At 43.7% G+C, this 23797-nt stretch overlaps 1 protein-coding gene across 4 annotated transcripts in view; it reads right to left on the bottom strand.

Annotated features, from left to right (window-relative positions):
- The window catches only part of GRAMD2A (GRAM domain containing 2A), a 78263-nt gene extending 55331 nt beyond the window's left edge, over window positions 1-22932 (bottom strand). For 2 of the 4 annotated variants that reach the window (XM_036737078.1, XM_036737080.1), the window contains exon 1: window positions 22796-22864. The gene's annotated coding sequence lies outside the window, so the exon portion shown is untranslated. Of the gene's footprint in view, window positions 1-22638; window positions 22691-22795 lie in introns of those variants that run through there. The other 2 variants (XM_036737082.1, XM_036737079.1) reach the window with 2 other exon arrangements.
- Between the last annotated feature and the right edge of the window lie 865 nt (window positions 22933-23797).

The raw sequence follows: 23797 nt of genomic DNA, 5'->3' as shown, positions 1-23797 counted from the left end.
AGCCAGGAAGATCTGGTTTCAAGTTCTACCTCTGATACACATTGGCAGCAGGACCCTGGGCAAGTCTTTTAACCTCAGTAGTATAGACAATTCCCTAGGACTAGAAGGTACAGAGAAGGAGCTGACCTGAATTCCATGGGGGAGCTTGCTCTCCTGGGATGTCCCTATACCAGTGGAAACACAGATACAGTCTTTACCACTATCCTTGTTCCTATTTTTTTGTGCCACTTCTTGGGCATTTGGTAATGGGATGGCATTTGGAAAACTGCATATCATTTTCAGTATTCCCACGCAATTCCCTGACACAAAAGGCAGTATTTTTTAACACCAGTGTTCGTCCTTCCAATCTGCTCACAAATACACCAATCTCTAAAAAATCAAGAGTAATATTGACTCTAAAGAATTAACATTACAGGTCTCATTCTTCTCCACGATGATTTCCAGCCTTCCTCTACCATGTTCCAGCTCTCTATCCTGAAGCTTCACTCCAGCCCTGGAATCCACATATTGGAAGTGCCCTAATCCCCCGTGGACTTTTCCTCTGGTTGCTCCTCCCAGAAACTTGATTTAAGGAGGGCACCCAGGTCAGTCAAGTCTTACTCCTCTCCATATTCCTGGCTTGGCAGCTTCTTTCTCATCTTTCTTGTCTTTCCCAATTAGAATGTAAGCTCCTTGAAGGCAGGAACTGTCTTTCTATTTGTAGTTGTATCCCCAGCATGTAGCATAGTCCCTGGCACTTAGAAAGTGATTGCTAAGTGCTTGTTGACTGATTTCAGGTAACACAAAAGGTAATAGAGACACACAAATGGGGCTAAGTAGTCTGTAGCATGTTACTAATTAATCGACAATCATGTATTAAGTGACTATTGGATGCCAGGCACTGTGCTAGGCACTGAGGACATGAAGACAAGAAATGAAGTCATCTTACTCTCAAGGAGCTTCTGGTGTATTGAGAAAGATATTATGTACCTATATGTGTACATAAAACAATTAAAAACAAAATAAGTTAAAAATAAATACGAAGTGGCTTGAGAGGAACACTACTAGCCGTTGGAGGGGGAGGGTTGGATTAGGATGGGCTTTGTGTAGGAGGTGTCTGAAGGAAGTGAGGGATTCTCTGAAGCAGAAGTAGTGGGTGGGGGGAGTGGGAGTGGAATTCCAGGGATGGAGGCTAGCTGGTCCAAAAATAAACATGGGAGATGGAGTACCATGGGTGGAAAACAAAGGCTAGCTTGGCTGGACAGTAGCATATGGGAGGGGGAACAAGGTACAACAGCCTGGAAGGATAGATTGGGTTCAGGCTGTAAAGGCTTTAAAAGCCAAACAAAGGGCTTTCTATTTGATACTGGAGGCATTGGGAAGCCACTGTAATTTATTGAATATGGGAGTGACTCGGTCAGATCTGCGCTACAAAAAAATGACTCTGATATTTATTATCATCGTTACTATTATGGTTTCCAGGAAAAGATCAAAGCTCTCCTCCTGTACCATGCACTGGTCAGACTACATCTGGAGTGTGTCTTCAGGCCTGGACACAATTTAAAAGGGGCACTGACAAACTGGATCATGTCAAAAGGAGGGCAATAAGGATTGTAAGGGACCTTGAAACCAAGTCATAGGAGCTGAAGGAACTAAGGAAGCTTATCCTATAGAAAAAACAATTTAGCAGAAGATAGGCTAGTTATCCTCAAATATTTGGCATGTGGAAGAGAGAGCAAATTAGTCTCTGTGGGATTCCAGGAAGAATGGCTAGGACCAATGGGTAGAAGCAAATTTCAGCTTCATACAAAGAATAACTAACCACTGGAACTTCATACAATTTTAATGGTCTGCCTTGTGAAGTGCTAATTTCCCTGTCACTGGAAGTGCTCAAGCAGAGTCCAGATGATTATTTGTTAAGGATGCTGCAAAGAGGATTCTTGTATGTGTTAAAAGGTTAGATTTATTATTATTATTAATTATTAGCATTTTAAAGTTTACCAAGTGCTTAACATAGATTATGTCACTTGAGCTTTCCTATGAATTAGATACTACAGGTATTATTATCATTCCCAGTTTACAAAATAAGGAACCTGAAGCTCAGAGAGGTAAGTAAGTTGTTGTCCAAAACCTCACAACTAACAAGATTCAGAGGTGAAATTTGAACTTGCCAGTCCAGAGGCTCTGTCTACCATGCCATGTATCCGCTAAAATAACCTGTAAATATCCATCTCCTTGACTTGATGGCTTTTTGGAGTCCAATGAGTCCATAATCTCTAAGGAATAGGGAGAATCTGGCTAAAGGTAGAAAATATGAATTTATACTGGAATAGGTTGACTTTGTGACCTTTTCCAGTAACCTCTGGCAGTTCAGAAGCAGAGGAAATGATTGGAGGGGAGGAGGTACCCAAGGCTGAGAATTTTTAGAGTGGATACAGAGGAAGATTAAGGGAACAAAAGATTTTTAATTGGTAGCAAGATTAAAATGGAAAAAAAACCTGACAACTGGGGTCTAGGCTGGTTAGTGACATGAGTAAAGCTAGAAGGGGATAGATAGACTACAATAGGGAGGGTCAAAATACTGGAGGTTAGGATGAGAGGTTGGATCAGTGTCAGTATGAGTAAGGGAGAAGGAGAAGGATTGGAGATGGTCAGAGCTTGAGTCATTGGAGGTAGAGCACTTCCAAGTGAAAATAGAGTCCAAACTGACCACACTTGGTGATAAATAGAGACAAAGGCCATCATAGTTGAAAAAGTCAAGAAACTGTGAGGCAAGGATCCAATCCCACACTTTTGGGAGGGAAAGGGGCTAAAATATGCTAAAAGGTAAGGGCAATTTTATAAATTCAGGGGAATGATCTCCCAGAGAATGAGAGCATTGTGCAGGCTTAACTTGCCAGTCCAAGCCAGACTTTATCAGGGCATCAAGAGAAGGGCAATGCAGAAGGCAGAAATGGAGTTTGGAGCAGGTATCTAAAACTAGGAAAGTAAGTCTGGAATTAGGGAGGACAAATAATACAGGAAAATAGTAGATGTTGGCAAACTGATTATTTGCTTACCCATGGCAGCATTTTTTCATGGTGGTAGCATGCTAGCCAGGACCCTTACCTGTTGTACCATCTTGGGTATTGCTGTGGGTCAGAACACCAGGTTATGAACTGTGGATGTTGAAATCATCAAGGATGGTACAGGTAATGGGGTGAAGAGAAAAACTCTAATGCTACTACTAAAGTCAATGAAGAATTCGAGAGAGTGGCATTGAGGTCAACAGAAGGGTGACAGGGATAGAGAAGATTGTGAGGAATAGCCTCAGTATCAAGAAACTGAGTCACTTTAAGTATCTCCCCTCCCTTCATTCTTGCATCCTGTAATCTACAGAAATCCTGGTGCATATAAATCCTGGGGATATTTATCAGTCACCAATGCTACCACATTTATTTTATAATACACTACAACATGAAACCATAGAAGCATGCTATTATTATAAACATGGAATCTTCTTTATTGACTAGAATGATCCAAAGTACAACTCCTAGAACCAGAATACTGATATTTTCTCTAGTTTCCCCTTAAAGACCACATCGAGGTTGTATATATATATATTTTTTTTGGCACAGGTAGGCCCTGTAACACTTTGCCCTGCCTAATATTTGTTCTGAACCATTAGAAATTACATCAGATGAAATATGGGGGTAGGATGGGAGTAGGAGGGGCACAGACCATTGTGCTTTGAGAGAATATAGGCATTTCTACTCATGCAGCATTTTTATTCTATGAATATATTTAAGGAGAAGAAGCAGTTTGAAACCCATGTTCATCATTCATGAAGCAATCATGTGTGGAGTGAAGTGAGAGGGAGGAGGCAAGGAGGTTACATCACCCACCATGGAAGTCTTAGTCATTTTTTTTTTATTGTGTAGCAGAGTTCTCTGCTGGTATACCAAACTCATGCAGAAAGATAACCAGTGCAGCAGAGGTTGGGGGTTGTCGGGAGTGTAGGGGAAGCAGGGGAGGGGATTTCCTTCCTGTCAAGGTATCTCCTATGCCTGAGTTGATACACTACTTCAAGTATAGTCTTAGCTTGGTTCTGGAGGAATCTGTAATCACTTTGTGACCTCGGGTTCAGCAGAATACTCATGTACCTGTTAATGTTGCCCAAGATTCCTTCCCCCAGAAGGGCCTGCCAAGAGGAACTAAGAGCATGGCAGCTTCAAAGTTAAGTCATTAATAAAGTATATCCATATCCCTATTGTTGGAAGTAACTGCCCCGGTGACATTGTTTGGCCTATGTTAGCATCTCTTCAGAGAAACAATTGATGACTTTAGGTAAGGTAAAAAAAAAAAAAAAAGCTGGTGGCCTCGGGAGGAGAGACCCGCAGCTATCTCTTCCTCTCCCTTCCCCTCCCTTCTCTTATTCCCTCTCTCTGGGGCCAGAGTCCCCAGAAACCTTTTCATTGTTGAGTGGGAGAATTTGTGTAAAGGAAGGTAAGCAAACATCCCTAATAAATGCACTGCATCCCTCCTCCTGCCCCCAAGGGCCCGGCAGTCCCTATACCTGAAGCCATGACAACCTAAATGCAGTGTGCACAGACCAACAGATATGCTATTCCTCTACGCTGAGAATCACCGGCACACAGAAGGCAGGGCAAACAACATATGCGTAGGCATAAAAAAACAGAAAAAAATGTCCCTTGCTGTAGGAAACTTCAGAAGCTTACTAATACAAATGCATTTGCTTTGATTGCATCTACTGTTAAAGGGACATATATTTAATTCAATTCAATCAAACATTGATTAAGCACCTGCCAAATGTCAATGAGAGTAGCTAGGTGGCACAGTGAATAGAGTACCAGGCAGAAAGGCAGAAAGACCTGAATTCATATCTGACCTCAGACACTAACTGTGTCACTTTGGGCGAGCCACTTAACCCTGCTTGCCTCAGTTTCCTCATTTATAAAATGAGCTGGAGAAGGAAATGACAAACCATTCCAGTATCTTTGCCAAGAAAACCCTAAATGGGGTCACAAAAAGTTGGGTGAGACTGAAACAACTCAACCACAACAAAATGTTAGTGACTATGCTTGTTGCTATGGATATAAAAATTTCAAAAATGGCACAGCTCCTGTTCTCAGGGACATAGATAGTCTAATAGAAGGGATAAAACATGTGCCCAAATAAATACAGTATCAGAGATAATGTAACACAGACAAAACAGAAATGGAAACAAAGTGCTAGAAGAAAACTTGAGGAGGGAGCAAGAAATTTCAGCTGTCAGGGACAGAAGGAATCCAGCAGAGAGGAAGAAGTATAAGCTGACAGGGAGGAGACAGGGAGGAGACGGAATATGTGAGGGGGAACAATGTCAAATGAAATTGACACAGCAAGGTCTTAGAAAGATTATTTTGGCAACTGTGTGAAGGATGGATTGGAGAGAAAAGGAGACTCTCAGAGTTGGAAGGGACCTCAAAAAAAAAGAGTTAGGAGGTTGTTTTTAATAACCCAGAGTGAGAGGTAATAGGGGCCCGGGATAGGGCGGTGGAAGAGTGAGAGGAGAGAGAAGAGTCGGAAGATGACAGTGTGGTGGAAAAAGCAGCAAGATTTAGAAACTGTATCAGTGTGGGAGGTGAGGGAAAGGAGAGACTCAAAGATCACAGAAGCACAACATCTTCAATTTGGAAAGGACCGAAGGGACTGTCTACTTCCAACTCGTCCTTGAACAAGAATGCTCCCTATGCTGCCCATGAGAAGTGATCAACCAGCCTTCACTTAAAGACTTACAGTGACAGAGAACCCACAGCACCTCCTGAACCTTCTCATTCCACTTTTAGATACCTCCAATTATTAAGGTTATGTCCAGTCAAAGGGCTAGGCCTGGAGTGAAGAAGACTCACCTTTCTGAGTTCAAGTCCAGCCTCAGACACTCACTAACTATGTGACCCTGGGCAAATCACTTAACCCTGTTTGCCTCAGTTTCTTCACTTGTAAAAGGAGTGGGAGGAGGAAATGGCAAACCATTCTAGTATCTTTGGCAAGAAAACCATTAAAAAGGGCACAGGTCCCGTTCTCAGGGACATAGATAGTCTAATAGAAGGGATAACACATGTGCCTAAATAAATGGGGTCATGAAGAGTCAGTCACAACTGAAATACCTGAACAATAACCACAACCTGACAGTCAGACCCAGTCTCTATGAAACTCACACTCAGTGCTCCTAATTCTGTCTTCTGGGAATACATTCTCCCTAGGATTTACTTCTCTTCTCCTGTTGAAATTTTCCTCTTCCTTCTAGGTTCCTTCTAAGGGCCACTCCCTCCATGAAGAAGATACAAAGCTCATCTAAAGGCAAGGGTGGGGTGTAGTAACTGTTGTTGCCATTAAAAATGTACTCTAGTGATGAGATAAAGAGAGGTAAAGTTGCAGAAGGGATCGGGGCTCCCACAATAATTAATCCTGGAACCCCTAGATAACAAATGGATATAAGGTGAATGAGCTGAATGAAAATCGAGCTGGAGGGAGACAACCAAGGCATTGTATGTTTGTGAGAGGCAGAGGTAAGTTTTGAGAAGACAGGAAATTTCTGGGGGCAGGTTCTAGAGGATATTGGCTAGGACAATTTTATGGGGAATTGTTTCAACCTAACATAAAAAAAAAATCAGTCAATAAGCATTTATTAGGTACCTACTATGTGCTAAGTCCTGTGCTATCTGAGGCAGATACAAAAGAGGTAAAAGATAGTCCTTGCCCTCAGGGAGCTCACAATCTAATGGGGAAGAAAACAAGCAAACAAATATATACAAACAATGTACAGGAAAAAATAACAAAAGAGGAAAAGCACTAGGATTAAGAAAGGTTAGGAAAGGTTTCTTGTAGAAGATGGCATTTTAATTGGGACTTGAAGGAATCCAGGGAAGTCAGTAGGCTGAGTTGAGGCATGGAGTTCCAGGCATGTTCCAGTAGGCAGTTCCAGGCATGGGGGACAGCCAGTGAAAATGCCCAGAGCCAATAGGCAGCAAAAATACACTAGTGGAAGACCTCAACCTCCCACTGTCAGAACAAGATAAATCTGACCACAAAATAAACAAGAAAGAAGTTAAGAAGGTCAATAGAATTTTAGAAAATGCCCAGAGCCAAAAGATGAAGTGTTTTGTTGGAGGGAGGAACAATAAGAACAGTGTCACTAGATCATGAATGTGTAGTGGGGAGTGAAGTGTAAGAAGTCTGGAAGGCCGGGGAGCCAGGGAATAAGTTATGAAGGGATTTGGATACCAAGCAGGATTTTATATTTGATTTTAGAGGTAACATAGAGCCACTGGAATTAATTGAGTGCATTTGAGAGAGAGAGAGAGAGAGAGAGAGAGAGAGAGAGAGAGAGAGAGTGAGTGTGTGTGTGTGTGTGTGTGTATGTGTGTGTGTGTGTGTGTGTGTAGTGTAGTGTAACACGAATGGACCTGGAAAGTAGACTGGGAGCCCAAAGGAAAAAGGACTCTGTTTCTCTAGGGACCTAAGGAGTGGAAAAATAGGATTCAGCCTGTGTAGAAACCTGGAAATAAAGGTGAACTAGAAAAAAGGGCAATGACCTCAAAGATCGAGTCTGGAAAGCACCAACAGATGGGAAGAGGGGTGAAATGAAGATGCCAGAAGAAACTGAAGTGATAGTGTGGTAGGTACACCATAAAGAGGTACTGATTTTGAATCAGGAGAACAGAGCAACATGTAATTAGAGCTAGAAGGATCCCAGACGTCTAGTTCAACCCTCATTTTGGAGATGAGAAATCTGAGAGACTAAGTGAGCTATTCAACATCACATAGGTAGGAAGAGATAAGGGAAATCCTAGTTCTGATTCTGGCTCTGCCACTAGCCTGGCAAGTCACCTACCTTCTATAGTCTCCAGGTTCATCATTTGTAAATTTAGGGGAGTCAAATTTGATCATTGTAAAAGGGCTTATGTTCTTGTGTTGCTATGATACTTTAAACCTGACTGAGTGGGTAGCTGAGGCTGCATACTGTAATTCACCTCACTTGCATAGATTTTGTATCTGTGCCTCACTTTCACTGTAGGAAAACAGTTGCATAACTGAATGTGCACTGTATTGCAGGCAGAAAGCTTTGGAGAGAGGGCCACAGCTAGAAATGAAAAGAGAGGAAAGTTACAGCAATGCCATTGTCCACAGGGCATGACTTTGAAGAAGAAATCTGTAGTTGGGGTTAGCAATCAGTTTATGGCTTGGAGATAGAATGAGGTTAACTCATTGGGGGCTTTAATTCTTGCTGTGTCCTCATCAGCACAGATTGTCAACTGGTCATCAGGACAGGTGAAACCAACATTCAAACATCTCCAAAAGGATTCCTGCAGAGAAGCCCAAATGGGCAAGTCACTTAACCTCCCCGCCTAAATTTCCTCAACTGTAAAATGAGAAGATTGGACTCATTTGACTCTAATGCCCCTTCCAGCTCTAAATATCTGATCTTATGATCCAAATGGATCTGGCCAGGGAAGTCTGTGAGCTGGCTCTGATCATATCTGAGGCTTTCACTGAAATTGATTCATTCAGTCAGAGCTAACATCCTCTTAAGACTTGGTCTCTCTGTGAGGTCCTAGAGCAAGGGTGGGGAACCTGCGGCCTCAAGGCCACACGTGGCCTTCTAGGTCCTTGGTGCAGCCTTCTGACTGAGTCCAAGTTATACAGAACAAATCCTTTTATCAAGGATTAATAAATTAAGGATTAATAAAGGATTTGTTCTGTAAAACTTGGACTCAGTCAAAAGGCTGCCCCTGAGGACCTAGAAGGCCACACGTGGCCTCGAGGCCACAGGTTCCCCACCCCTGTCCTAGAGTCTGCTCCCTCTCCTACCCCTGGGAAAAGCCTAGTGGGACATAATAGGAAAGGAAAAGAAGAATGCTTCTAAAGTGGTTGCTCTGGGACTACTGTGAAAAGAGGAGACAGAGAAGCCCAATTCTGAGTGGAGGAGTAAGCTCTATAAGGTTCCCATACAGATAGATGAATATACTGAGATCACAGATAGACACACCTCCACCAACACACACAGAGGTCTCCCATGACTAATCAGAGTAGAGATAATAAGAGAACAATATCATTATTCCAGTAACACTATAAGATCTTTTCCCCCAGTCTAACTAATACAAGAATGTTCAAGCCCACATCCTCACTACAGGCATGTGGAGACAGACACACCCACATACTGGCAAAAACTACCCTTCCCCCTAACCACTTCCCACCTCCAACTCTACAGCAGCACAATACTTCCAGTAAGAGGTAAGATGTTGGCTAGGGTGGGCACAAAAAGGGGTAGGCCCAGTTGTAAAGACTAAACCCCAAAGCAAAGAGAGAAGGGACATAATTGACTGTCACATTCCCATAGCATGTGCTACCTCTCTCCTCTGCCAGGCCAAAAATTGGGTCCCAAACTCTCAGGAACTAGGACCTTTTGCCTTCTCATGGCTACACCTCAATATCCTCAAGCGAGCTTCCCTGTCACCAGGGAATGGAACCTTGAATGTAGTTCTTTGGTCTGCTTAGATGTCGTCTATCACCTAGACTTTCTTAATTTCACGCTCCCATCACTGAGCTTATTGGCACAGAGGCTATTTAACGTAGCAAACAAGTAGTAAACAATCTGACAGGTAAAATATGGGTTTGGAATGTTTTGAGTGAAATACCTGTTTTTCCACATTGGACCTCAAATTATCTCTGAATTCAGTTCCTCTCCCTTTTTTTTTAATCTTGACTCAAATGTAGCAAATGACTGGAGCAAGAAGGCCAACAGTACAAGTGGTTTATTACATTCGAATGTTTTCCTAGCCACGTAATTTCATCTGGTGAGGAACTCACTCTACCAAAGCAGACCAGCATCTCTTCTGCTCTCATCCTCTTAGAGAGTTGCTTGGAACCATACGAATACTGTATTGACCCAGGTACAGAAACCCTGGAGGGAGGGGCAGAAGGAGCTCATAACTCCATCCCCAGGAGGGTATATTAGAAAGAACACTGGACTTTGAGACAAATGGCCTGACTGAGTCCCGGCTCTGCCTCTTTCTGATTATTACCTGTGATCTCAGACAACTCACAACTTCCTTGAACCTTGACCTTATGTCATCACTTTCCCTTTGGTATATGATACCCTGATCTGTTTGATATGATGTATGCTGGCCTTGGCTCCTCCAGACCAGAAATCTTCCTCTAGAAATATTTCTCTCCAAGGATATCTAGCCTCAGTCACCTTCTTCAAGCTGTTCTTGCCAACTCCTCCTTGGATTAACTCACTCCTGTCCTCTGATTTTTGTTCTTGTTCAGAATTCTGGGCCTTCCTACCCCACCTACCTACCGTATTGGCCCCAATCTGTCTCCCTCATTATTAGTCCATTTCAGACCCATTACAAAGCTCACATCTACACTCCACCTACACAGTGCTGGCTTAGCTACAGCAAAGAGGAGCACAGCCATGAAGCTCAAAGCCCCTGGAGGAGAGGGAGGTAGGAAGAGGATTTCATCCTAAAGGTAGGCAGGTCTCTGGGCTAGGGTGTGAAGAAAGGCTGCCTGGGGTGGGTACTCAGACCTGTGACTGGTTCCTTTCACTGAAGCAGGTGCATGCTCTCTCCTGGAGTTCTCTTTGGGTTCACATGCTTGGGCTAACATTCCATTTTTTTCTGCTAGTTTTCACCCCTTTCGCCTTGGAAGCTGGAATGAGAAAGGGAAATGTTCAGCCTGAAGGGAGAAGTTTTTTGAAAGTCACACCCAGAATTACATACACTTAAAGGCTGCAAACACCATAATTAACTCTCACTGTTTCGTCTTCCCTTTTCTGGTGTCTAAAATAGAACAAGCCCTTCCAACACAAAAAGAGGGGCGAGTTCACTGTGAATGTGCTCAGCGTTTGGGGAACAGAGATTGGGAACTCAGCTGAAAGCTGCATCTTTATTTTTGTAAGTGTCTCAATTAGTAGTCAGGAGATAACAGGGAAAGTTAACAGAGCTGATGGGAGGCTGCCCAGGGTAGTGAAAAGAGCATTCTGGCCAGAACACATCTAAGGGTAGAATAAGTCCTATTAATCCCACTAACAAGCTTTTGGGACCCTGATTTCCTCATTTTCTAGATGGGACTGGACTAGATCAATCATCAACGGGCATCTATTAAGTCCTTACTATGTGCCAGGCATGGTGCTAAACACTCGGGATACAAAGAGAGGCAAAAGATAATCCTTCCCTTCAAAGAGCTTCCACTTTAATGGGGGAGACAACATGTACATAAACAGGTGGATTGAAGACACAGAGTAGGATGGAAGGTAGGTAACCTTAGAAAATTAGATGCTAAAACACCTCCAGCTCTGGATTTTACCCCAACTCCATTTTACTTTGATCACTGTTAAGCACATCAACACCAAAGGGAAGGTATGAGGTGAAATATCAAATTTTAGATCCCATAGAGAGTTTTTTAAAGCTGACTTCAGGTCAGCTAAAAAAAAGTCTGAAAAAAGTTTTTTTTTAAAAAAAGCATAATTTTTTGAGGTTCACCAAAGATTTTATAAGCATTTGTTGACTGGATACTCCAAACAGCCCTATGACATAGATAATACTTTTTGCTCTATCTCCAGAAATGGAAACTGAGGCTCAGAGACATTCAGTGGTCAAGCCCAAGGCTGCTGGACTCTAAGTCCAATCATCTTTGTACTCTATTAACTTTCTCTCTTGCCAAGTAACCAAGGGCGTATGAAAGGCCATTTGCCAGAGACAGAAAATGAAGGTAACCTTGTCTTAGCTCTCTTCTGATTGTCTCAAGACAGAAAGTATTAGACATAGAGAGAAAAAGTAAAGAAAATTATCATATTTACTCAGTTTTTTCCCTTCCTAATTAATCCTGCAGTCACTTCTCTCCTCCACCACACATATATTTACATGACTAAACTTGATAACATGAACTCTGAGATGCAGCATATGCTGCAACATGCCAGCAACTTGCCTATTCCAAAGCAGAGAGAGGTTTTGAAAAAAAGAAAGAGAGAGAGAGAGAGAGGTGAGGGAATGAAGGAAGGAAGGAAGAAAGAAAGAAAGAAAGAAAGAAAGAAAGAAAGAAAGAAAGAAAGAAAGAAAGAAAGGGAGAAAGGGAGAAAGGGAGAAAGGAAGAAAGGAAGGAAGGAAGGAAGGAAAGAAGGAAGAAGGAAGGAAGGAAGGAAGGAAGGAAGGAAGGAAGGAAGGAAGGAAGGAAGGAAGGAAGGAAGAAAAAGAAAGAAAGAAAGAAAGAAAGAAAGAAAGAAAGAAAGAAAGAAAGAAAGAAAGAAAGAAAGAGAGAAAGAGTAGGTCACAGAAAACAAGTATGCCCACTACAGTGTATCTGGCAAGTGGTCATTCAGTGAATGGGAACCCAATACACCTGAAGCCAAATGTAAGCATTTGTATGTGTTACCATTAACTAAAATCTTATTAGATTCAGTTTATTGTCATTGCTTGTCAAGAAATTTTTGGACCTTGACTTTGCCATATAACTCATGAGTTATTGAATTTAGTTTCAGGTCAACTACAAATATGATTAGCATGTTATCTCTGCCTTTAGATAAAGAGATTACAATAGCACAGGACCAATGATAGATTTCTGGAGTATTCTTTGGAGCACTCTTTGAAAGACCTTCCAAATTGCCGTTGAAGTCTTACTAACTGTAGTTTAGCTATTCAACGAGTTCTAGATTCTCCAAACTATTTTCTAACTTGTCTTGTCCACAGGAATAGCATGAGACATTGTCAAATGTTTTACTGAAATCTAAGTCAATGTTGTCCATTGCATTTCCCTGGTCTAAAAATCCAGAAATCCTCTCCAAAAAGGAAATGAAACTAGTCATCTAATCCAAATCGTCATCATATAGACAAGGAAACTAAGGCCCTAAGAGGTTAGACATCTTGTTCAAGGTCACAGAGCCATTTAAAAAGAGAGCTAGGACTACAAGTCCAATCTTCGAGTTCCCAACTGCAAAGTTTTTCCTCCAACATTAGCCAGTGGGACTTTGAGCATTTGAAGGATTGCACTCAGAAATTTGGCTAAGCTGGAGAATGGGCGAAGAACACAAGCTGTGAGCAGATGGGGACCGTGTGCCCAGCCCCCCTGTGAAAGGAACATTGCCACCTTTGGAAAACAAGAAGGCAACAGGGGTGCTGTCATGATGAGTGCATCAGGTCAGCTACTACCGTCTGTTCAACTTGGAGTGATATTTTCCTCCTAACTCAGAGAGGCTTGGGGACAATGGGATAGCAAGTCACCTAATGTCTAAGCACAGTCCTGGATTTCCATCAAAGAGGTTTCTCTCTCTGCAGGTTAGGAAGGAGGAAACCTGCTTAAGTAGTTGCTTTGTTTTCCTGATTTTCTTGCCTCATAGACATCCATCAGGGAGCCCCTGAAGGGCAACATCCCTTCCCTCTTGCTCTCCTCATCTGAACAAAATTGAGAATTCTTTTCCACCCCGGCTTTTAGCATAGGTCACATGTCTAATCCAGTGTTATTGAGGCAAGACACAGACAGTGAAGAATGACTAGGCATTGGCATTCCTAAAACCGGGTTCTAACCATGTCCTTCTGCTCAAGAAGCCTCAATGGCTCCCCACTGCCTCTAGGACAAACTACAAACTCTTCTATCATTGTAGGCCTTCCAAATCTGGCTCCAGCCTGTCTCTTCAGACTGGTTACACTCACTTCATCTTCATAGACAAAAAGCAGTCGACTTGCTATTCTCATTCCAGAACATTCTGTCTGGTATCCTTGCACAGGCTTTCCCCCACACCAGGAAAGCTCCACTGCTTCATTTCCACTCTTCAGAACCTCCAGCTCCCTTCCAGGCTTGGCTCAGGGCCACCTCCTACATAAGACCTTTCTGGATTCCCACAGTGGTTCAGCCCTCCCCCAAATTACTTTGTCGATGTCTCCTATTTACTTTTTTTTTAACCTGAGTGCATGCTGAATCTCCCCAGCAAAATGATGGCTCTTTGAAGGAAGGAACTGGTTTTGTGTTTTTCTGTTTGTCTCCCTAGCACCTGACACAGTGCCTGGCACATAGCAGGTGTTTAATAAATGCTTGCTGAATTGAGTGGGAAAGGCAGAACAATCTCTCCACACCTGAGTTCGAGTCCCACCTCAGACACTTACTAGCTGCTTGACTCCCGGGCAAGTTACATAATCTCTTTTTTTCTCAGTTTCCTTTACTATTAAAAAGGGGAAAATAACGTTTGCATCACAGGGTTTTGTGAGGATCAAATGAGATATTTGTTAAGTTCCTATTAACACAGTACCTGGCACATAGTAGGCGCTATATAAATGTTCATTCCCTCTCCCTTCCTATTACTCACCGCTAAGCAGGCCAGGCATATTCCCAGACTACTAGGAAGTGTTTCTAAGGACAGACTGATCCCTAGATTCAACATTTCATCTTTTGGTCCACTCCAAAGGAAAAGTGCAAGTTTGCCCAGACCACAAAGTCAAATGTCAGATGTCACTTGGAGGTCTTCCAAATGAGGCAATACATTGGGAAAGAGCTTTGTAGTTGTGAAGAACTATATAAATAAGGCTATTGTTATCATTCAACCCTGGGCAGGAGGGTCAAGAGCATGGGAAGGAAACTGTACTGGGAAAACAGAATTAAGGGGTTTGTAGACACATGTGAAGTTTGGGGAGGGAATGCATCTGTGAGAGCATCCAACACAAAGTGTGCCACCTTTCCCCTCCTTAAGTCTGGCAAGTCCCATGATAGCTGAGTCAGGCTCCCAGGTAAACTTTGCCCATTCTGATTTCAGCTCATCTTCCTTCTCAGCACTGGCACTTCAGGGTCACTATTTAACTGATATCATTAAATTATAACCAGCTAACTTTTCTAACCTTTGTTTGTAAACTAAGCCCTAGTCTACAACATACTCTGGCTTCAGAGGTGGGGGTGGGGGAGGAGCGTATAGTCTAATCGAAATAATACTGGTCCTTGAGTCAGGAGATTCTAGTTTCGGTCCAAGGTTTATGAGCTGTGTGACTGAGGGACAGGAATTTAACGTCTCTCAAGTTTCAGTTTTCTTATCTGAAAAAAATGGGTATTTTAATATACAGTGCCCATCTCAAAGGTTGTTTGAAGGAAAGTGTAAGTGTTTTACATTTTACTATCTCTTTGGATTCATGACCCCATCAAGGTGAGCACTTCAGCCTACCCACCCATGATTCATCTTTCCTGATTCTTGTCCACATTGTCCCATAAATCCTCTATGGAGGATCTGCACTTTTAAAGGAGATATGAATGTCAGATTTACTCGCCCCACTTGTAGAACTAGAATCCAATACTATGGGGAAGCATCCCTAATTCCATATCTGGTGGGGGATGGTAAGATGTCACTGGAAGAGCAGGCAGTCTTGACTCTGAAAAGATCCTGGCTTCAGCCACAATCTTGGGCACAGGGCATCAATGAGACCCAAGGATAGTTGGATGCACTCCTCAATGGGTAAAGGAGATAAGGGCACAGGAAGAGTGCCTTTTCCTTTGTCCTCCACCTACTGCCCAGATTGGGGCAGGAAAGATCACGTCCAATTTTTTATTCTCAGTGTCTTCATTCTCAGGACCTTTAATCAGCAAAAAGACTACAAAGTTTTCTATTTGGCAAACATGTCCCACGTATAGGTAAGATGCCATCACCAATACCTTGAAAATATAGAGGAACAGGCAGGATGATAATGGCAAGCAGAATCTGATCCTCTTTTTCAGTGGGGATGGATTAGGTTTGGTGCCACTTTTTATCTACAGTGCTCTAAAAGGGGGGTGTAGGACCTTAATCCTCCCAGAAAGCAAATTTTAGACTTTTAAAATCTAAAGGTAGCCAGCCCACTGGTAGGTCTGAAATTAGCATACTTACTTCACATCTTTCACTGGTTTTTTTTTCTAGTACCTTCCAGGAGCCATTGTTTGTATTCAGTCCTCTTGATAGCTCCACCCTAATGACTAGGACCACTCTCAAGTAATCCCTGTGGACTTTCGTTGGTTATACTGCAGGAAGTGTCCACTCTGAAATGCTCCCAGCATTGCTATACATGGTTACATAAAAAAAAGAACCAACAACTAAAAAAAAAACAACCCTGGGAAAGAGCCTCATTGCACAGATGAAGAAATTGAGTCATTCTAGAGAAGATGAACTTTAAGCCTTCAAGCTGAAGTCCCTTGTATTTCATTTTGGACAAACAACAGAATAAACTCCCTTGAACTATAAGGAATGGTGTTATCTGTCACGCTCCATATATAGGACACCTGCCTGAGCTCTGGTTGGCAGTGCTCCAGAAGGCTTTCTTGTGAATCCTTACTGGCATGCTTGGAAGTTGCTTAGTGTCACCAGGAGCCTTTGCCCTCTGCTTTGAAGACCACGTGATTCTAACTAGCAACACTTGTCCTCCTAACTCTGCAGATATAGCATGGGCACAACCTTTATTCCCAGAATGTTTGTAGTGGTATATGAAGCCAAAAAACAGTAATAATAATAGCTTACCTTTACGTAGTGTTTTCAGGTTTCTAGAACACTTTCCTCACACCTATTTAGTCATACGAATCTTATTTATTTGTGCTTAGTCCACACCTGAGGATACTAGCCATCCTATGGGGCAACAGCAAGTTTGCTTGAGCAGAATGGGAGCTAGGACTCTGCATTCCAACAGAGCTGTGGCTTATGAGCCCAGAACTTCCCACAATCTAAAGAATGCAGCAGGAAGCATTATCTTCCCTAAACGGCCCTTAGCCAGAGAGGCAGCCACTAGTCATGGTGCCAGGCACACACATCCTGCCTGAATCAGTGGAATCTGTCCTTGAGAACAAGTAGGGGCTTCTGCAACCAGATTGTGAGCCCCTTGGTACAGTTGCTGAAACAAACCTTAGAGTGATATAGAAACATTAGCTATTATTAGGGTTGTTAGCAGTGACATTTGTGTAGACAAGTCACATCTTTGTTTTCTCCTTTTTAGAATGGACGTGATATTTTTAACACCTCTCACACAGAGTTGTTTTTAGGCAATCACCATGTAAATTCATTATTGCCCATCCTTTGAGAATAGGATTAAGTGGAGAGAAATGCCCATATGAGGGATTCCTTCCTTCCACAAAACACAATAATTCAAGACAAATTGGACATGTTTGAGAAAAGAAGGATGGAGAGAGCAGAAAGGGTTGAGAAACTATGTGGCCATGGACCAGGATAAGGTCACAAATAAAGAGGCAAGGGTATAGAACCCATCAGTGTGAGAAATGGGGAAAAGATTCTAATAGAGGCAGGAAGCACTATAGTTGATTACTCTCCATGCTCAGCTCCTGGTCCAAAGAAAGCACATGAAACAGAAGAGAATGGAGAGAAGGATCAGACTTCCTTTGGTAGAAACATCTGAATCCTCAGGACCAGGAGAAAGCTGGCTGCCCAGCAGTGCCTGGAAGTTCTATGGTCATTCTCTCCAGTTAGGGAGTTCCTATCTCTTCCTCTCTCCCCCTAGAAGAGAAGCATCCAAGGTTGCTCAGTCCTGCTCTGAAGGCTCAGCTCAGGAAACAGGGAGTAGGCCCTCTGGACCCTCCACAATTACTTTTGAGGTCAACTGCTTTTCTCTTCACTGGGAACTTTACAACTGGTAATAGCAAAGCCATAAGGACTCAGAGTCAGACCCCTTCCTGCCCAACTGCCAGGCTTCCTACCCACCTACCCAGGCCAACCACTGCCCCAGAGAAAGAATGTATGCAACAAGTTACCTCAAATGTGTAGCTAAGTGCCTGGGGGAGAGGGAGAAGGAAGATGTTATCCCTTCCCATCTCAAGATGTACTTGTCTGTGCCCCTGCCTACACGTACCCAAAATAAAGAATAACATTCTCCACCATGGCCTTGGCCTAGTTCCATGAAGTTGTACTCCCCTGAAAGAAGCCTTTGGTCCTGGGTGAGTTCTGACACATTGAGAGTTGAATTTGTTCTTCTTCCCAAACGAGACAACCCAATAACTTGGCCCTCACCTCCCAGCACCAATCCTACTTTTTGGCATCCATAGGCACATCAACCCAATCCTGAGAATGAGACAAAGCTTTTTGGAATGTCAATATCCAGAAGATGCTCCCAGGCAAGGCCATAGGAGGATATGCTGAGGGAACCTTAAGGTAATGGGCAAATTCCTACCTGTTCCTTCTCCAAGAAAGGACTATAGCCAGCTGCCTGTTCCTTCTCCAAGAAAGGGCTATAACCAGCTGCCTGTTGGTTAAAGTACTTGGTGAACAAGTCCCAAGTCACAAGTAACATGACCCCAAGATGGGATAACTGCATCACTTCCTTTTCTATCTAATCTCAGTTGCTGAACTCATATCACATGAGTGATCCATGGTGACACTATGATCCCCATATGTTTTGCAAACTGGGAGAACTAATTGGTACAGAGGTCAGAGTCCAACATCTCAACCAAGGCTACCTACTATGGTCCTACTCCTCACTCCCCACAAATTGTCCCTTTAAGAAATACCTGTTCTTCAAGGCATTACTCTGACCCTCCTTTGCCCCTGGACCTTGAGAACTATAGCTTCAAGGCAAATCTAAGACAGGCTGTTTCACATGACTTTTGAAGTGTCTCCTCAAAATTTTCTTAGCATTTTCCTGGCCTTCCCATAATATCATTAGCATTTAGAGCTAAAACAGACCTTAGAGATCATTCTAGTCCAACCCCTTCAGCTGCCTTCTAATGGGCAACTAAGTCCCAGAGATGTGAAGTGATTTTCCAAGGTTACTCAAGATTGGGACAGGGACCATTTCAAACCCATCACTTTCTCCACTAAGTCACACTTCCTCTCCTTTGCATTGAACAATTCTCCTTTGAATCACTGTAATTTGAATATAAGCCTTCCCTACCCCTCTCCCAAAATTAATTATCAATTGCTTGAGGGAAGGGCAAATTAATATTCCTTGTGCTCAAAACTGTAGACATTGTATCCCAAAGACATCTTTTTAAAAAAAGGGAAAATGACCTATTTGTACAAAAATATTTATAGCAGCTCTTTTTGTGGTGGCTAAGAATTGGAAATTGAAGGGATGCCCATCAATTGAGGAATGGCTGAAGAAGCTGTGGTATATGATTGTAATGCTATATGAAATGACAAGCAGGATGACTTCAGAAAAACCTGGAAAGACCTTACGTGAAGTGATGCATAAAGAAGTGAACAGAACCAGAAGAACTTTATATGCAGTAACAGCAATATTGTTTGATGAAGAACTGTGAATGACTTAGCTATTCTCAGCAATACAATGATCCAAGACAATCCTAAAGGACCCATGATGAAGCATACTATCTGCCTCCAGAGAAAGAACTGAAATTGTTTGAATACAGACTGAAGCATACTATGTTTCATTTTCTTTCTTTTTTCAAGTCTTCTTGTAGAAAATTACTAATATGGAAATGTTTTACAAAATTGCACATTTATAACCAATATCTGATTGCATACTGTCTCAGGGAGGGGGAAGGGTAGGGAGGGAGGAAGGGAGGGATAGAATTTTGAACTCAAAACTTTAAATAAAAAATGTTAAAAAAGAAAAAGAAATTTGAAAAAATAAAGAGCTCTTAATTATATAATGGGGAAAAAAACACACAGTAGACATTGACAAATGTGGAATGGAATCTGAGGATACTCCTTACAAGTAGCTTTCAACACAGTCCTTCCCTCTTTGCTTTATTTCTCATTTAACAAAGCCTTTTTGCATTGAACTAGTAATCCAACACAAAATCCCAAACACAGAAACCGTTAAAGTTGCTAACTTAGAGGTAGTCACTTAAAGAATGAGATTTTCTGTCTTTCTACCTCTCAGAATACTGCCCATATTGATGGTTTGATTTGGTGTTTAGGATCTTGGACTGGAAGCTATTGTCTCTGGGTCAGGGAGGTGAGCTTGGCTGACTACAGGGTCAAATTCTGGGTGAAGTGGGGTTGAGAAAGGGCAAAGAGAGGGATAAAATGGAGGAATTGTGGATTCAAGGTTCCATACTCCCTGCTATATTTTCTTATGATTGTTGTTTCTGAGGGTGAAGCAGTCTGCTCCTTGTTCATACTGCAGAATTCAAGTGTATCCACTCAGGCTTTCTTGGGATTTCCAAATGTAAGTTTCATGTTGCATCGGTGGAACATCACCAAGTTACAGGCAAAGATAGGAATAGGGCAGGCAAAGCCAGGGCACCCATGAATATTTATCAGTGACTGTTCTTTAACCATGGCATCATCTGGACATGGAGATCTAAGAACAAACTTGCAAACCTTCCTTCCCTTATTAGCAATGCTAAACAATGCAAAAGAAAGACTCAACATGCCAAGATTCTTCATCCATCCAGACGGAACAGCCAAAGCCCAACAATGAGTTAATGCACAGTTCCAGCCGCTTAAAATAGGTGCGGCTGTTCCCCCCGAAGGCAGGGAGAAACACCTTGTTATAACTGCCAGAATCATGCTGGGACAACTCAGATTCTCTCTAAGCTGACTTAGTCCCTCTACAATGACAGTGAGGCTCAAGGAGAGAGTGTCCTAAGGCCACTTAGTAAATCAAGAGATGCCAAGAGAAAGGAGACCTACTGACCAGAACTTAGTAGGGCATGGATGGTAGATAGGAATGAATCACAATAAGAGTTGGTTAGAGGGGCCTCACAGGCCATATAAATTAACTCATATCTGAACAAGAATCTCTTCCATCTACTCCGATATGTGATAAAATCTGCGGAAGCCATCCACTTCACTTTGGGATAGCTCTAATTGTAAGGGGACTTTTCTGCCTAAATTGACTTCTCTGCAAGGTGCCTATTTCTGTCTCCTAGAGCCAAGCAGAATAAGTGCAATCCTTCCACATGCCAGCTTTTTAAATACTAACATGTTCCCTTTAAGTCTTCTCTTGCTCAGGCTAAACATCCCTAATTCCTTCAGCCAGTCTTTATATGCCAGGGTCTCCAGTTCCCTCATCATACTCAGTCACCCTCTTTTGAATGCCTTCCAGTTTGTGCTCAGGAGTGAACTGCACTATAAATGTTGTCTGACCCAGGGAGTAGAACACAGTAGGACAATTATTACCTCCCTTACACTGGACACCACACCTCTCTTTATAACAGCCTAAGAATACATTGGCTCTTTGGTCGGCTGTTTCACACTGTTAATCCCCTATTAGATTGTTAGCCCCTAGAAGGTAGGGACTATCTTTTGCATTTCTTTATATCCCCAGGACTTAGCACAATATTGGCACATAGTAGGTACTTAATAAATTCTTATTGACTGAGTAGTTCATATTGAGCTTATAGTCCGCTAAAACTCCCAGAGAAGTCCCTCTCTTCAAGTCGTTGCTTACCGTCTTAAGGGGTACTCCTTTCCTAATAATGGAACCTTAAAATTGAGGGGTGTTTCCATCTATAGTGGTGTCAGGCTGCCCTTCCAACTTCATCTTTTAGAGGGTTAGGATTAGACTAGTAAGGGACAACTATATCCACAAAACTCCAATAGTCTGAGTCTCTTGGGCCAAACATCCCCAGCTTCTTTTCCTACACTAATCCAATATAATCTGCCTTCTCTACATCCCCAAACAAATCAGTATCTTTCCTTCCATACCTCTTAGTGGTTAGTGCCCACTCCATGGCCTTGTGCCACTTCCAAGATAAAATGGTCCTTATTCCTGTGCCAAGTCACCAAGCCCACTGCCCTCAGAAGTAAAATCATGGAGAAACTTCGGGGCTAGGCTTGAGAGCTTTAGGAGGAAGAGGCCAGCACTTCAAACCCACCTCAAGAGGTTTTGGAGGAGGCATGGGGAACAGTCCCGCCACCCTGGCCTCAGCAGCCAAATATCGCCGGCATTCCAAGCAGCTGGTGGTAACCTCTTGGTCCAAAGGAAAGTGTTTATATACAGTGGAAAAACAAACCGCTGGCAGACCCTCTCCTCGACGCCCAACACTCCCCCCTCCCTCTCCCAGGCGTTTGGTAAATATGCAATCGGAACGCTAAGTGGCCTCAGAGGTCCCGGGTCAAGACTGACCTGCCTCTGGGAGGCCAGAAGAGCAGAGAGCACAGAGGCTGCGGAATTGAAAGAGCCAACGACAGAGCCGGATACCCGCAGTCCACAAGCTGGGACTGGGAGCAAGGAGGGGGCGACCGGCCGGGGCTGCGGGCTCCCCCTTTCCCAACCCCTCGGGCCCCAGGCTCTGATCCCAGCTCGGGGCTGAGCTGCCGAGGCGTTTGAAGTCTGCAGGCAAAGATAATGGACAAAGAGAGAACGAAAGGAGAGGACAGAAGGCAAGACGGCTTGAGGGAGCTCCGCGGGCCCAGAGTGAGGCGGGGGTTGAGTAAGTTACGGGAAACAGCCGGTTTCGGCTCCGGCTCCGGCTCCAGTAAACCCACTTTCTTGGAGGTTGATGCAACCTCGCGGCCAGAGGGAGGAGGGGGCTCCCAGGCTGCCCTCCGACCTCCCCTCGCCTTCCTCTCCTGCGCTCCCCTCCCGTTCTCAAGGCGGGCAGGCGGAGCGTTCTGGAGTCCCGCGCCCCCAGACTGAGCTAGGACTAGACAGCGCCTGTCTGTGCAACCTCAGGGGCGAGCAGTCTGGCTGTCTGGTTGTCATAATGTGTGGCTGTCTGTCTGCCTGCCTGCCAGTACCTCCCACCCCCTCCACTCACGCGCCTCCCTGGAGGGCTAGCTGGTGGTCTTTCTGGTCGTCTGTCTGTTAATCTCTTGGTCCACGCTGGAGGAGGCTCTGGCACTCCCACCATCTGTTCTTCAGTCCATCTGTCCTTTCGTCCGTTAGTCCGGCGGGGTCAACGGCGCCTGCTTTACCTGGGCGGGTCGGCAGCAGCCTCTGTCCGGCTAAGGGCCGTCATCACAGGCACTCTCCCTCAACAAGACCCCCGGCACTCCAGGAACCCGAGAGCGGCGGCGGTAGCCGCTACCCAGACTCTGCGGCCCGCCCCATCAGCCTATTGGTTGCTTCTGCCGGTCCGCCCAGGTGAGAGCCTCCCCCAGGGGGAGGGGAAAACAGAAGAAGGGGGAGGAGGAGGAGTAGGGAGGGAGGGAAAGGGAGGAAAAAGAGGAGGGAGACCGGGAAAGCCGGTAGAGGGGGAAGCCGTAGAGTCGAAACTCGCCAACCACCTGAGGACCGCCCCTTAAAGGGCCCGCTGCGAGCACCCACGCACGCTGCCCCCATTCCTAGTACACCTGCTCAGGCCCCACTCGCAGTTGCTTCGGTGGCGTTAGTTACCGAAGTTGATTAGAGCAGTGTTACACTGTGGGTATCGGAGCAAAGAGCTTGCAGTTCTGCGCATCACAGACTCCGAATGACAGAACTTCAGAGTTGCAGGAGAACTCAGCAGCTATACTCATACCTGGAAGAGCATCCCCTCCACAATTACCCAACAAGTCATTAAACTCCTACTTGAAATCTTCCAAAGAGGATATACCCACAAACTCCCCAGGCAACACATCCTACTTTGGAATAGCGCTAGTTGCTAAGAGCTATGGTACTAGGATGTACTTGGTAGGTTCCTGAAGCCTGTAATGTGAATCTTATGAGTCGCTAGACACTGCAACACAGATTGTAGCCTCAGGAATTACACTGAAGAAACTTTTCTTTCTTTCTTCGTTTCTTCCTTCCTTCTTTCCTTCCTTCCTTCCTTCCTTCCTTTTTTCCTTCCTTTCTTCCTTCTTTTCTTCCTTCCTTCCTTCCTTTCTTTTTTCCTTTCTTTTTTCCTTCCTTTCTTCCTTCTTTTTTTTCTTTCTTTCTTCCTTCTTCCTTCCTTCCTTCCTTTTTTTTTTCCTTCCTTCCTTCCTTCCTTTCTTTTT

Source organism: Trichosurus vulpecula, chromosome 8, assembly GCF_011100635.1.
Source record: "Trichosurus vulpecula isolate mTriVul1 chromosome 8, mTriVul1.pri, whole genome shotgun sequence".
In the NCBI taxonomy this organism is placed as follows: Eukaryota; Metazoa; Chordata; class Mammalia; order Diprotodontia; family Phalangeridae; genus Trichosurus; species Trichosurus vulpecula.
The sequence above is the reverse complement of the archived record's forward strand: the minus strand, read 5'-3'. Positions and strand labels throughout refer to the sequence as shown.